The sequence below is a fragment of the Phyllobates terribilis genome, unplaced genomic scaffold (assembly GCF_046119375.1).
Source record: "Phyllobates terribilis strain yellow unplaced genomic scaffold, ASM4611937v1 Scaffold_3__8_contigs__length_932513732, whole genome shotgun sequence".
NCBI lineage: Eukaryota > Metazoa > Chordata > Amphibia > Anura > Dendrobatidae > Phyllobates > Phyllobates terribilis.
The window spans coordinates 887,777,749-887,790,463 of NW_027362763.1; the positions used below are offsets into that span (position 1 = coordinate 887,777,749).

The window sequence follows — 12,715 nt, forward strand, 5'->3', positions numbered from 1 at the left end:
CACAGGCTGTAAAGGGTTTAAAATGAACACCATGGACAGCAATATCAAAACGACTTAGCTGTGCACGTTCGGTCTTGTTACTACATGCCCATTGTTCTTGTGACTTTTTCTCTATACTTAAATTAAGAATTATTAATTTATATAGCGCCAACATATTCCTCAGCGCTTTACAATTCAGACAATTTACAGACCTTATCGGCACTGTCCCCATTGGGGCTCACAATCTACACTACCGTTCAAAAGTTTGGGGTCACCCAGACAATTTTGTGTTTTTTCCATGAAAACTCACTTTTATTTATCAAATGAGTTGCAAAATGATTAGAAAATATAGTCCAGACATGGACAAGGTTAGAAATAATAATTTATTAGAAAGAATAATTTTCTCCTTCAAACTTTGCTTTCGTCAAAGAATGCTCCCTTTGCAGCAATTCCAGCATTGCAGACCTTTGGCATTCTAGCTGTTAATTTGCTGAGGTAATCTTGAGAAATTTCATCCCATGCTTCCTGAAGCCTCTCCCACAAGTTGGATTGGCTTGATGGGCACTTTTTGCGTACCTTACGGTCAAGCTGCTCCCACAACAGCTCAATGGGGTTGAGATCTGGTGACTGCACTGGCCATTCCATTGCAGATAGAATACCAGCCGCCTGCTTCTTCCCTAAATAGTTCATGCATAATTTGGAGGTGTGCTTTGGGTCATTGTCCTGTTGTAGGATGAAATTGGCTCCAATCAAGCGCTGTCCACAGGGTATGGCATGGCGTTGCAAAATGGAGTGATAGCCTTCCTTATTCAAAATCCCATTTACCTTGTACAAATCTCCCAATTTACCAGCACCAAAGCAACCCCAGACCATCACATTACCTCCACCATGCTTGACAGATGGCACTCTTCCAGCATCTTTTCAGTTCTGCATCTCACAAATGTTCTTCTGTGTGATCCAAACACCTCAAGCTTTGATTCGTCTGTCCATAAAACTTTTTTCCAATCTTCCTCTGTCCAGTGTCTGTGTTCTTTTGCCCATATTAATCTTTTCCTTTTATTAGCCAGTCTCAGATATGGCTTTTTCTTTGCCCTGAAGGCCAGCATCCCGGAGTCGCCTCTTCACTGTAGACGTTGACACTGGCGTTTTGTGTGTAGTATTTAATGAAGTTGCCAGTTGAGGAGCTGTGAGCCATCGATTTCTCAAACTAGAGACTCTAATGTACTCGTCTTGTTGCTCAGTTGTGCAGCGGGGCCTCCCACTTCTCTTTCTACTCTGGTTAGAGCCTGTTTGTGCTCTCCTCTGAAGGGAGTAGTACACACCGTTGTAGGAAATCTTCAGTTTCTTGGCAATTTCTCACATGGAATAGCCTTCATTTCTAAGAACAAGAATAGACTGTCGAGTTTCACATGAAAGTTCTCTTTTTCTGGCCATTTTGAGAGTTTCATAGAACAAACAAATGTAATGCTCCAGATTCTCAACTAGCTCAAAGGAAGATCAATTTTATAGTTTCTCAAATCAGCCAAACCGTTTTCATCTGGGCTAACATACTTGTGCAAGGGTTTTCTAAACACCCATTAGCCTTCTTACACAGTTAGCAAACACAATGTACCATTAAAACACTCGAGTGGTTGTTGTTGGAAATGGGCCTCTATACACCTATGTAGATATTGCAATAAAAACAAGACGTTTGCAGCTAGAATAGTCATTTACCACATTAACAATGTATAGAGTGTATTTCGGATTCATTTAATGTTAGCTTCATTGAAAAAAATGTGCTTTTCTTTCAAAAATAATTAAATTTCTAAATGACCCCAAACTTTTGAACGGTAGTGTACATTCCCTATCAGTATGTCTTTGGAGTGTGGGAGGAAAGCGGAGAACCCGGAGGAAACCCACACAAACACTGGGAGAACATACAAACTCCTATAAGCGAAAGATGGCGGCAGAGTTGTGCAAATAAAGTGGTGAAACTGCCATTTTCCTTAAGTGGCTTTGCTTGGGAAAATCACTGATAAATAGATTAAAAATAGGCTTATTGAATAATATGAAATGATCGTTTGCTTCACGGTTTCTAGCATTGTAAAACTAGTGTAATTTGTTTAAGGCTTGGACATGCATTCCACTACACACGGATTAACATTGTGCTGCATCTTGTGACTAACTTGTGAATAAAATGTTGAAAGTCCATCAAGTACTTTGCTCTGTATACAATGAGTATGTTTGTATTAGTTTGTTTGCCTTAAATAATGTTGAGGTTTTCTTCCTGTTTAATCTGAATAATGAATGAATCGGTCATATGAGCATGCGGGCATAAGAAGCTATTAAGACAGGGAGATTCTGTTTGTAGGGTCTCTAAACTGAAAACTGTTGGGGGGTAGAGCTGTGTCCAGAGCTGGTGATAGATGGGCCATACCGATAATAAATGGCGATTACTCCTACAAGTTGTAAGTCACCCCAGTCATATTACTGAGCACTGTTTGATTAGTAATTTAAAGTGAACCTGACCGCTAATACATGCTGCTCAATCCATGCTGCGGTGTGTCAGAGAGAGACAGTTGAATAGCTGCCGAGGACCGAGCTGCATGGGACAATAATTGGCTAGACTGATCTCCAGCGGCTTCTCCCCACCCTCTGCCTTGGAGTAACAGGTCTCACCCTGTGTGCTTGTATAGGTAGAGACCTGTCACTCAAGGGCCCGGGTGGCAGCATTTCAGAGTTAAACGTATATGGATAAAATCATGCTGCCAGGATCTGATGCCCGATCTACGCCGCAGCATGTATCAGCCATCGGGTTCCCTTTTTAAAGCGACAATGAGCAGTCGGCCTTTGTGACAAACCATTTCTGATGACCTTCTGTTAGGGGATTGATGGGGTTAGCAAGATTGACATAGGGAACGACATATAAAAAAACAAAAACATTTAATTGTTACCAAACGTGTGTTATACGTTGCAGCATAGCCAACTTAACTAGAAATGTTAACAAACACCACAAAAAAAAAAACGAACTGTAGAAAGCTTTTCCTACAGGAGCTAAATCCTAGTCAAAAACCTGGCATTTATACCCTGAAAACTCTGCAAAGATGCATTGTGAATATAGACTTGCATGAAATGGACCTAGAGATCACAGGCTGATGGTAGGCAAACACGATTGTCTTTTAATTTTTAAGTTTGACATATTAAGCCATACTCAATACAAAAATATAGATCTAGCACCCTTGGTGCCTTTTTGGGGAATTTTTTTAGCCCATTTCTTTTGTAAAATCAGCTAGTGTTCTAGAGTAGTCATCGAGCTGGCCCAAATCAAAAGAAGCTATAAAGCGCCGCTCTCACATAGAAGAACTTGGTGCTACCACAGTATGTATTACATCATCATGGCAACATTCGTGTAAGAAGGAATTGAGCAGGTCCTGATGAGCATATACGGTACTTTCAGAGGAAAGTCCCATAAGAAAATGAGTTCTGATTTCAGGGCCTTTCCATCAGTATCTGCTGTGATTTTAACATTATTCACCTCACAGCAGAACGTCAACTATTCTCTTTAAATGATGAGATAGATGTATGTGTATGTAATATATATATATATATATATATATATATATATATATATATATATATATATATATATATATATATATATATATATATATATATATATATATATATATATATATATATATTTTTTTTTTTAAATTGCATTGTACCTTGGCCTTGCATCATCTCCTATCACTAACTTTAAAGCGCCCTGATCACTGCACCTAGTGTAAGCAAGCATTCCCAAAAGCAATATAATCCTCAATATAGTGCGTGACCCATCTTAACCCTTACCGTGGTCCACAGACGTAAGTTGTGCACTAAATGGATTAACATGCATTCCATGACTTTAGTGTCGTGCTCTGAATAGCAAAGATTTTTTTAAATATTTCTATAATGAATTAATGAAGCAAAGATGTTGAATGTTATAACAGTTGCTGTGTTTCTTTGTGTAATCCTCGACCTTAATCGTTTTGCCATGAATTTGCCAATATCTCATACATTCTACCATGAAGAAATATATAAATTTTTTCCTATTAATTCCATCACCTCTGCTCCTCCGGTAGGCCCCACTGGTTTCTCTTACCCTGCAGTGATGACATGGACAATGTGCCAAAATATTGATTGCTGCCGACACTTATGCATGTTCAACACATCACTACAGAGAAAGGGAAACACTGGCAGGGACCGCTAGAGCAGCAGTGCTGGAATGGCGTGGGGGTCTTGGATAATCTTTTATTTTTTTTGAAGGCCAGCATCACCCAACCTTATAACACGACCGAGTGCTATGCGATGTTCTATCGCATAGCACTCGGCCCAGTGTTATTCTATGGGGCAGTGCAGGTCAGCAATTTATTTTCTCATGCCGATTCGGCATGAGAGAACAATCACAGCATGCTGCGATTTGCAGCGAGACTCGACTCACTCGTACCCATACAAGTCTATGGGTGCGTGTGAAACATTGCACTGCATTCGCATGTCAGCTCAGTGCAGTCCAATATACGGCGAGTCATTACTTTCTCTGTCTCCTCTGCAGCTGTGCTGCAATCCTCTCAGTGCAAGAGAATCACAGCACAGTAGCAGGACACTCTGCTCCCCCTCGCAGCACGGCTGGTGCCGAGGATCATTAGCATATCACATCACACGCTGGTGTGACACCGGCCTAAAGGGTTATAGATAGATGGATAGATAGAGATAGATATATATATATCAGTTGAAACCAGAAGTTTACATACACTATATAAAAAGACACATATGCATGTTATTCTCAATATCTGACATAAAATCAGAATAAACCTTTCCCGTTTTAGGTCAACTAAGATTACCATAATTTTTAATATTTGCCAAATGCCAGAATAATGAGAGAGAGAATGTTTGAAGGCATTTTTTACTTATTCTGATTTTATGTCAGATATTGAGAATAACATGCATATGTGTCTTTTTATATAGTGTATGTAAGCTTCTGGTTTCAACTGTAGTATAAGGATAACTTTCGGATTGCTGGGGGTCCGATTGCTATGATCCTCAGTGATCTCAAGATCGAGGCTATAAAAACCTGGAGAATGGGGCTCTGCAGCCTCGTCTTGAATTTATCGGAGGTGACCATACTCTGCCTTTGCTCCATTCATTTTCATATGGGACTGGCGGAAATGAATGCAGTTGGCCGTCCCGTTGACAATGAATGGAGAAGAGGCTGAGCAAGCATACCTCATCTCTGTTAAGTAGAGTGCTGCAGCGCCTAATTTTTGGGATTCGAAAGCCCAAATTTCTGGATCCTTGGTGTCCCAAGTGTCAGACCTCTAGTTATATAGTTATCCCCTCATCTAGTTGAGACCACTGGAGGGTGGTTTGAACGACGAACGAGTATGGCTTCTTTTTGATTTATCAGCAGGACTTGCCTCTGAACTTTTTTAAAAAACCATACCCACCACCCCTCTTCCTTCTTTACATCACTTTTTAAAGCATTTCTGTGTAAAGGTGAAATATTACAGTCATTTTGAATAGTGTGATGTATTTTAGTTAGGACAAGTAGATTTCACCACTTTGAATTTTGTTTGCTTTCTATTGGTTCTAGAAAATGTGGAAATCATGTACAGAAAGGCAGAAATTAGGTAAATCTGGTAACAGAGGCCAATAGTGTCATTGTGGCTTCTGTTGTGCTGGTGAACTTTGGCACACCTTTACGTATGGAATACCGGTCTGCTGTTATCTTGCATAGCTTGATTATTATTAGTTTTTTTTTTTACTTTGGCAGCCTACCAGTGATGTACATTGAAGGTTTGTACAGAGCTGTACTTGAGGGCATCTGGTTGGGGTACAAATATAGATACAATCTGAGGATGACGGCTAACAAGAATCCCCTAAAATCAAGATTTATTAGGTGTACTAAAAACACTTTGACACCCATTAATTTCCACATTGCTTGCCCATTGTATATACCAGTAAAGCCTCCTGAGACCTGACTTGTATCTCTCAGACACAGCAAACGCAGCGTGAAGGAATACTTTTGCTTTGTTGCATGACCTCCATTACACCAGCAGAGGTCCTGCTTTGCAATAGATTTATATAAAAAGGGTGTGTGTGTGTTTTAATGAAAAAGCTGCTCAAAATCGCTGACATAACTTATCAAAAGAATGGACCAATTCATTTCTATGTAAAATCGACTTGCTATTCAGAAAAAATACCAAAAAAAAAAAATATATATGTATATGTGTGTACAGACCAAAAGTTTGGACACACCTTCTCATCTAAAGATTTTTCTGTATTTTCATGACTTTGAAAATTGTACATTCACACGGAAGGCATCAAAACTATGAATTAACACATGTGGAATTATATACTTAACAAAAAAGTGTGAAACAACTGAAAATGTCTTATATTCTAGGTTCTTCAAAGTAGCCACCTTTTTGCTTTGACTGCTTTGCATTCTCTTGATGAGCTTCAAGAGGTAGTCACCGGAAATGGTTTTCACTTCACAGGTGTGCCCTGTCAAGTTTAATAAGTGGGATTTCGTGCCTTATAAATGAGGTTAGGACCATCAGTTGTGTTGTGCAGAAGTCAGGTGGATACACAGCTGATAGTTCTACTGAATAGACTGTTAGCTGCTTTTTTCTTGCCATAATACAAATTCTAAGTAAAGAAAAACGAGTGGCCATCATTACTTTAAGAAATGAAGGTCAGTCAGTGCGAAAAATTGGGAAAACTTTGAAAGTATCCCCAAGTGCAGTTGCAAAAACCATCAAGCGCTACAAAGAAACTGGCTCACATGAGGACCGCCCCAGGAAAGGAAGACCAAGAGTCACCTCTGCTTCTGAGGATAAGTTTATCCGAGTCACCAGCCTCAGAAATCGCAGGTTAACAGCAGCTCAGATTAGAGACCCGGTCAATGTCACACAGCGTTCTTGCAGCAGACACATCTCTTCAACAACTGTTAAGAGGAGACTTTGTGCATCAGGCCTTCATGGTAAAATAGCTGCTAGGAAACCACTGCTAAGGACAGGCAACAAGCAGAAGAGACTTGTTTGGGCTAAAGAACACAAGGAATGGACATTAGACCAGTGGAAATCTGTGCTTTGGTCTAATGAGTCCAAATTTGAGATCTTTTGGTTCCAACCACCGTGTCTTTGTGCGACGCAGAAAAGGTGAACGGATGGACTCTACATGCCTGGTTCCCACCGTGAAGCATGGAGGAGGAGGTGTGATGGTGTGGGGGTGCTTTGCTGGTGACACTGTTGGGGATTTATTCAAAACTGAAGGCATACTGAACCAGCATGGCTACCACATCATCTTGCAGCGGCATGCTATTCCATCTGGTTTGCGTTTAGTTGGACCATTTATTTTTGAACAGGACGATGACCCCAAACACATCTCCAGGCTCTGTAAGAGCTATTTGACCAAGAAGGAGAGTGATGGGGTGCTACGCCAGATGACCAGGCCTCCACAGTCACCAGACCTGAACCCAATCGAGATGGTTTGGGGTGAGCTGGACCGCAGAGTGAAGGCAAAAGGGCCAACAAGTGCTAAGCATCTCTGGGAACTCCTTCAAGATTGTTGGAAGACCATTTCCGGTGACTACCTCTTGAAGCTCATCAAGAGAATGCCAAGAGTGTGCAAAGCAGTCATCAAAGCAAAAGGTGGCTACTTTGAAGAACCTAGAATATAAGACATATTTTCAGTTGTTTCACACTTATTTGTTAAGTATATAATTCCACATGTGTTAATTCATAGTTTTGATGCCTTCAGTGTGAATGTACAATTTTCATAGTCATGAAAATACAGAAAAATCTTTAAATGAGAAGGGTGTTCAAACTTTTGGTCTGTATGTATGTATGTATGTATGTATGTATGTATGTATGTATGTATGTATGTATGTATGTATGTATGTATGTGTCTATCTATCCAAGAAAGAAATGCATCATTATTCATCAGTTTTACAGATGCGAGAAGTGTAAGATGCGTGTTTAAATGAAATTTGGCCCTGGTATACTCTCATCAAATATGTATCTTATGACCGCTGCATGGTTCATAAGGGATTTGGTCCTGTGATTTTGAGGTTAGGCTTTCACATGCATGTGATCAGTTGTAGGAAGAATCCTATGAATAGGCAGTAATATCAGGACAAGTACCGTAATGTGTTTGCACTTTCAAAAAAGATCTCTGGATGTGTTTGACCACCCAAATACTCCAAATGGGAATTAATTCCTCGAGGTGAAAACCTGATACTCCAGATGACCTCAAGATTGATATGTAAATATTGTAGTAAATTTCTATAACTGGAAGGTTCACCAGTCTAAACTCATTTAATCATGAAATCTGATGTCACAGCTGATAGGTTTCTGAATAACTGGTTGTGTGTGAATACGGATACATGGCAACAATCCAGAATTGTACTGGAAAAAAGAGAAAATCCTAGCCCTAAGTATCCTACTGTTCTCAGTGAATATCTTCCGCACTGTATTATCTCCAGTACATAAAATGGCTTAAGAGTATGTTTACACATTGCGGTTTTGCCACAAAAAAAGCAATGTTTTATTGTACCAACAAAAGGAAAGATTTCTGAAATCCCAAGCACATGCTGTAATTTGCAACGTGTGGTCCCAACCTTACTTTCCTAGAAAGCCACATTCAACTCAAGCCACATAAAGACCCCTTGAGTAGTGACATCCAGCTCCTGCCCCCTCACAGCATTGACAGCCAGAGCCCCCATTCACTGCATTATGACAGTCTAAGCTTTCCCACAGAGACCACAACAAGGCAGTATAATTGCCACTTCACCCACATCGCTAATCGCGCATCAAGGACTCCTACACCACTATCACATCTAGTTTGAACCAACTCCTCTTACTGGAAGTATCCTCTTATTTCCAGCTTGCCATACTTAAGGTGGCTATTGTTCTATTATAAATTTTTGATGGATCCCTATAAACTTGAAAAGTTTAGTCTAAATCCTTGAAACTGACAATAGGACATGCACTGAGTTCTTAATGAAACGGACACATGGATCGCTTTTTTTTTTTTTTAAAAAAGTCCTCTATTTAGTTATGTATCACGTTGTATTGCAACAATTAGTAAATATGGAGTGCTGGAGTAGAAGTAAATGAAGGATAACACAAATTTCAGCACTTTAGTGCCACAACAGGCAAATTAAAATTTACATCGGTCCGTTGTTTCAATTTCTGTGCCACGCCATATGAAAAAAGCAAATAATCTATAAATCTTTTAAAAATAATAAAATGTGACCAATCGGCAGGAGGGACCGCCTCATAGAGAGGGACTCAAATCTACCCATAAAAAGATTTTCGTGATTGGGAGCGAATCTTGTCCTCATCGTGCCAACCCTCAACTGCCGATGGGTCGCACCCTCAAAGGAAAAAAAAAATGTTTCAGTATTAAATCAATACTATGCAAGAGAAACATGATTTGTTCCTCAGGGATAGTTTTGTCCCGTCAGATTAGTATTCAATGGCTTCCAACCCCAATTTTTATTTTTTTTTCCCTTTATTTAAAATTACTTATTTTTTATAAAATTAAGACCTCATACATATACTCAATGTAATGCACATTTATTTACAACAAATGGTTCTTTGCTGCAGATGTTACATATGTGACTTGTATATAAATTGTTGGCTTTAACTATTTGTTTTAAGCTGTGTAGAAGTTTCTTCTCTCCCCTGTATAAGGGAGGTGGCTGTGTATAACATACTGTACCTGATGGAGTCAACCCGACTTTGAAACGCGTTGTATGAATGAATATAGATCCAGAGAACCTACACCCTTGTCTTCATTCTATGGCAATGCCCAGAAATCACTGCTCTTTTTCTTGTATGGAAAGCGCCCTTTCTCTTTCTCTCTGACCGTTCTTCTGGCAACTTTTGCTTGGATGCCACTACTGTATGGAATTAAAAAATACATAAATGCTGGTGGCTGAGTTGCTAAAATTGCATCAGAGACAAGTCTTCATGGAAAACACTGCCAAAAGATGTGGTTGTGCCAACACCTAAAAGATGTTGTGTGCATATGCCTTATAATGTAACTGGTTTTCTAAACTAGAGACTCCCTTTTGTCTCCTGGGTCATTTTCTGTTTGCTTTTTATATGGCTTTAGATACTTGCAACTCAGAGCTGTTCTCACTTCCTTCCCATTAAGTTTAGGTTTTTTTTTTGTTTGTTTTTTTATCTGTTCTGCATTACCCAGCAGCGGTTGCTACACATTGAATGGTGTTGTGCTTTGTAGTGCCATTCAAAGTGTTAACATCTGGCGGCCGGCAGTGCTTGTAGGCGATGACCAGTGGGGGTGTCTGGTCTTAACTCCCAATGATCTTATATTGATTGTGATAACAGTGATGCCCCATCCATTGGATAGGTAGGTTATGACCAGACAAACCCTTTAATATACAGTTACTCTGCCCCTTCCTCCTATGCAATGAAAATGGGCTGAGCACTGCCTATGCCATACTGTTTAATACAACACACAACACTGCTGCAATTTACAACAAGTTCTATGTATTAAAGAGGTCTGCCAATGGCAAAAGCTACCGTACTTTCCAAGTTATAGAACGTGAATGTTGTCAGATGTTTCATATACATTTTAGTTTACCTGGGTGAATGGATGTCACATATGAACAAAGAGAGCTTCTCATAAAAAGTTGTTCATACATCACAAATGCATTTATTCCAGTAAGTGAAGGTGTGACGTAATGCTTTTGGTCCCAAAACAAAATCTGTAAATCTTACCCCCACCTAACATATGTCACACACTGGTATTTTGCCAGATGGGCCTTCAGATTTCCTTAGGTATCCTGTCCTGGGTGTGATGATGCTTCTGCACCTCCTGTAGTTAAAGGGGTATTCCCATCTCCAAGATCCTATCCCAATATGTAGTAGGTGTAATAATAATATTAGCAAATACATCAAATTAAAAATGTATAATTTTTCTGATTCGCTCCTGTAGGGCATTGCAGGACCTTAGGTATCCATGCTTACGACCACAGATATAGTGACAGTTAGCTAGTTGCTAGTGGTCGTAACCGTGGATACTTAAGGTCCTGCAATGCCTGCACATGAGGAAAGAGACATGGCTAATCAGAAAAAAGAAACTACATTTCTAATTGGAGGTATTTGCTAATATTATTACACATATTACATTTTGGGATAGGATCTTGGAGATGGGAATACCTCTTTAATGTAACTGTCAGCATAGAATGACTGCTCAAACCAAGGACAGGCGCTCATCAGTGCACCCTTGGTGTGGCCAAACATTTAGTAGCTCCTCTTCCTTTCCCACCTATTTGTTTTCCCTCTGTCCCACCCACCCCTCCTCCGCACAAACCTTTTGACCGTTTTTTCTTCATATAGGCAGAGATGGAGGGGAAAACCAGCATTGAGAAGATACACTTGCATGTTTGGCCAGGCCATGCCATGTTGCAGATAGCGCCTGTACTTGGTCAACACAGCATGACTGTTCAAACCAAGTCCATTTTTAAGCTTCTGTCGATAGTTTAGAAATTTGGATTCTAGTATTGTGGTTATTTCAGAATAGCCACATAGTTCATCTGTAGTTGTGGTTGAAACCAATTGTGCGTTTACACTTGCAAACTGCAGCTTTTAAACGACCAATATTCAGCTATATACAGACAGATTAATAGTGACTGCAGAGCGGAATAAAACTTTTTTTTTTTTAGCTTTGCCTCCCCATTTCGGATATACAGGTGCTTCTCACAAAATTAGAATATCATCAAAAAGTTTATTTCAGTTCTTCAATACAAAAAGTGAAACTCTTATATTATATAGTCATTACAAACAGTGATCTATTTCAAGTGTTTATTTCTGTTTAATGTTGATTATGGCTTACAGCCAATGAAAACACAAGTCATTATCTCAGTAAATTAGAATAATTTATAACAGCTTGAAAAATGTTTTTAAAATTCAAAATGTTGGTCTACTGAAATGTATGTTCAGTAAATGCACTCAATACTTGGTCGGGGCTCCTTTTGCATCAATTACTGCATCAATGTGGCGTGGCATGGAGGCGATCAGCCTGTGGCACTGCTGAGGTGTTCTGGAAGCCCAGGTTGCTTTGTTAGCAGCCTTCAGCTCGTCTGCATTGTTGGGTCTGGTGTCTCTCATCTTCCTCTTGACAATACCCCATAGATTATCTATGGGGTTAAGGTCAGGCGAGTTTTCTGGCCAATCAAGCACAGTGATACTGTTGTTTTTAAACCAGGTATTGGTACTTTTGGGCAAGTGTGGACAGGTGCCAAGTCCTCCTGGAGAATGAAATCTCCATCTCCAAAAAGCTTGTCGGCAGAGGGAAGCATTAAGTGCTCTAACATTTCCTGGTAGACAGCTGCACTGACTTTTGGTCTTGATAAAACACAGTGGACCTACACCAGCAGATGACATGGCTCCCCAAAACATCACTGATTGTAGAAACTTCACAGTAGACCCCAAGCTGTTTGGATTGTTTGCCTCTCCACTCTTCCTCCAGACTCTGGGACCTTCATTTCCAAATGAAATGCAAAATTTACTTTCATCTGAAAACAACAACTTTTTCTCCTTGGCCCAGGTAAGAAGCTTCTGGCGTCCTTGATACGTCTGTGTGTGGTGACTCTTGAAGGAATGACCCCAGCAGCTGCCCACTCCTTGAGAATCTCCCTCAAATTTTTGAATGGCCTTTTTGTAATAATCCTTTCAAGGCTGCGGTT

General features: G+C 39.9%; 1 protein-coding gene across 1 annotated transcript in view; it reads left to right on the forward strand.

Moving 5' to 3' along the window:
• Window positions 1-12,715, forward strand: part of RAB32 (RAB32, member RAS oncogene family) — a 58,030-nt gene that overhangs the window by 38,799 nt on the left and 6,516 nt on the right. The window lies entirely within an intron of this gene.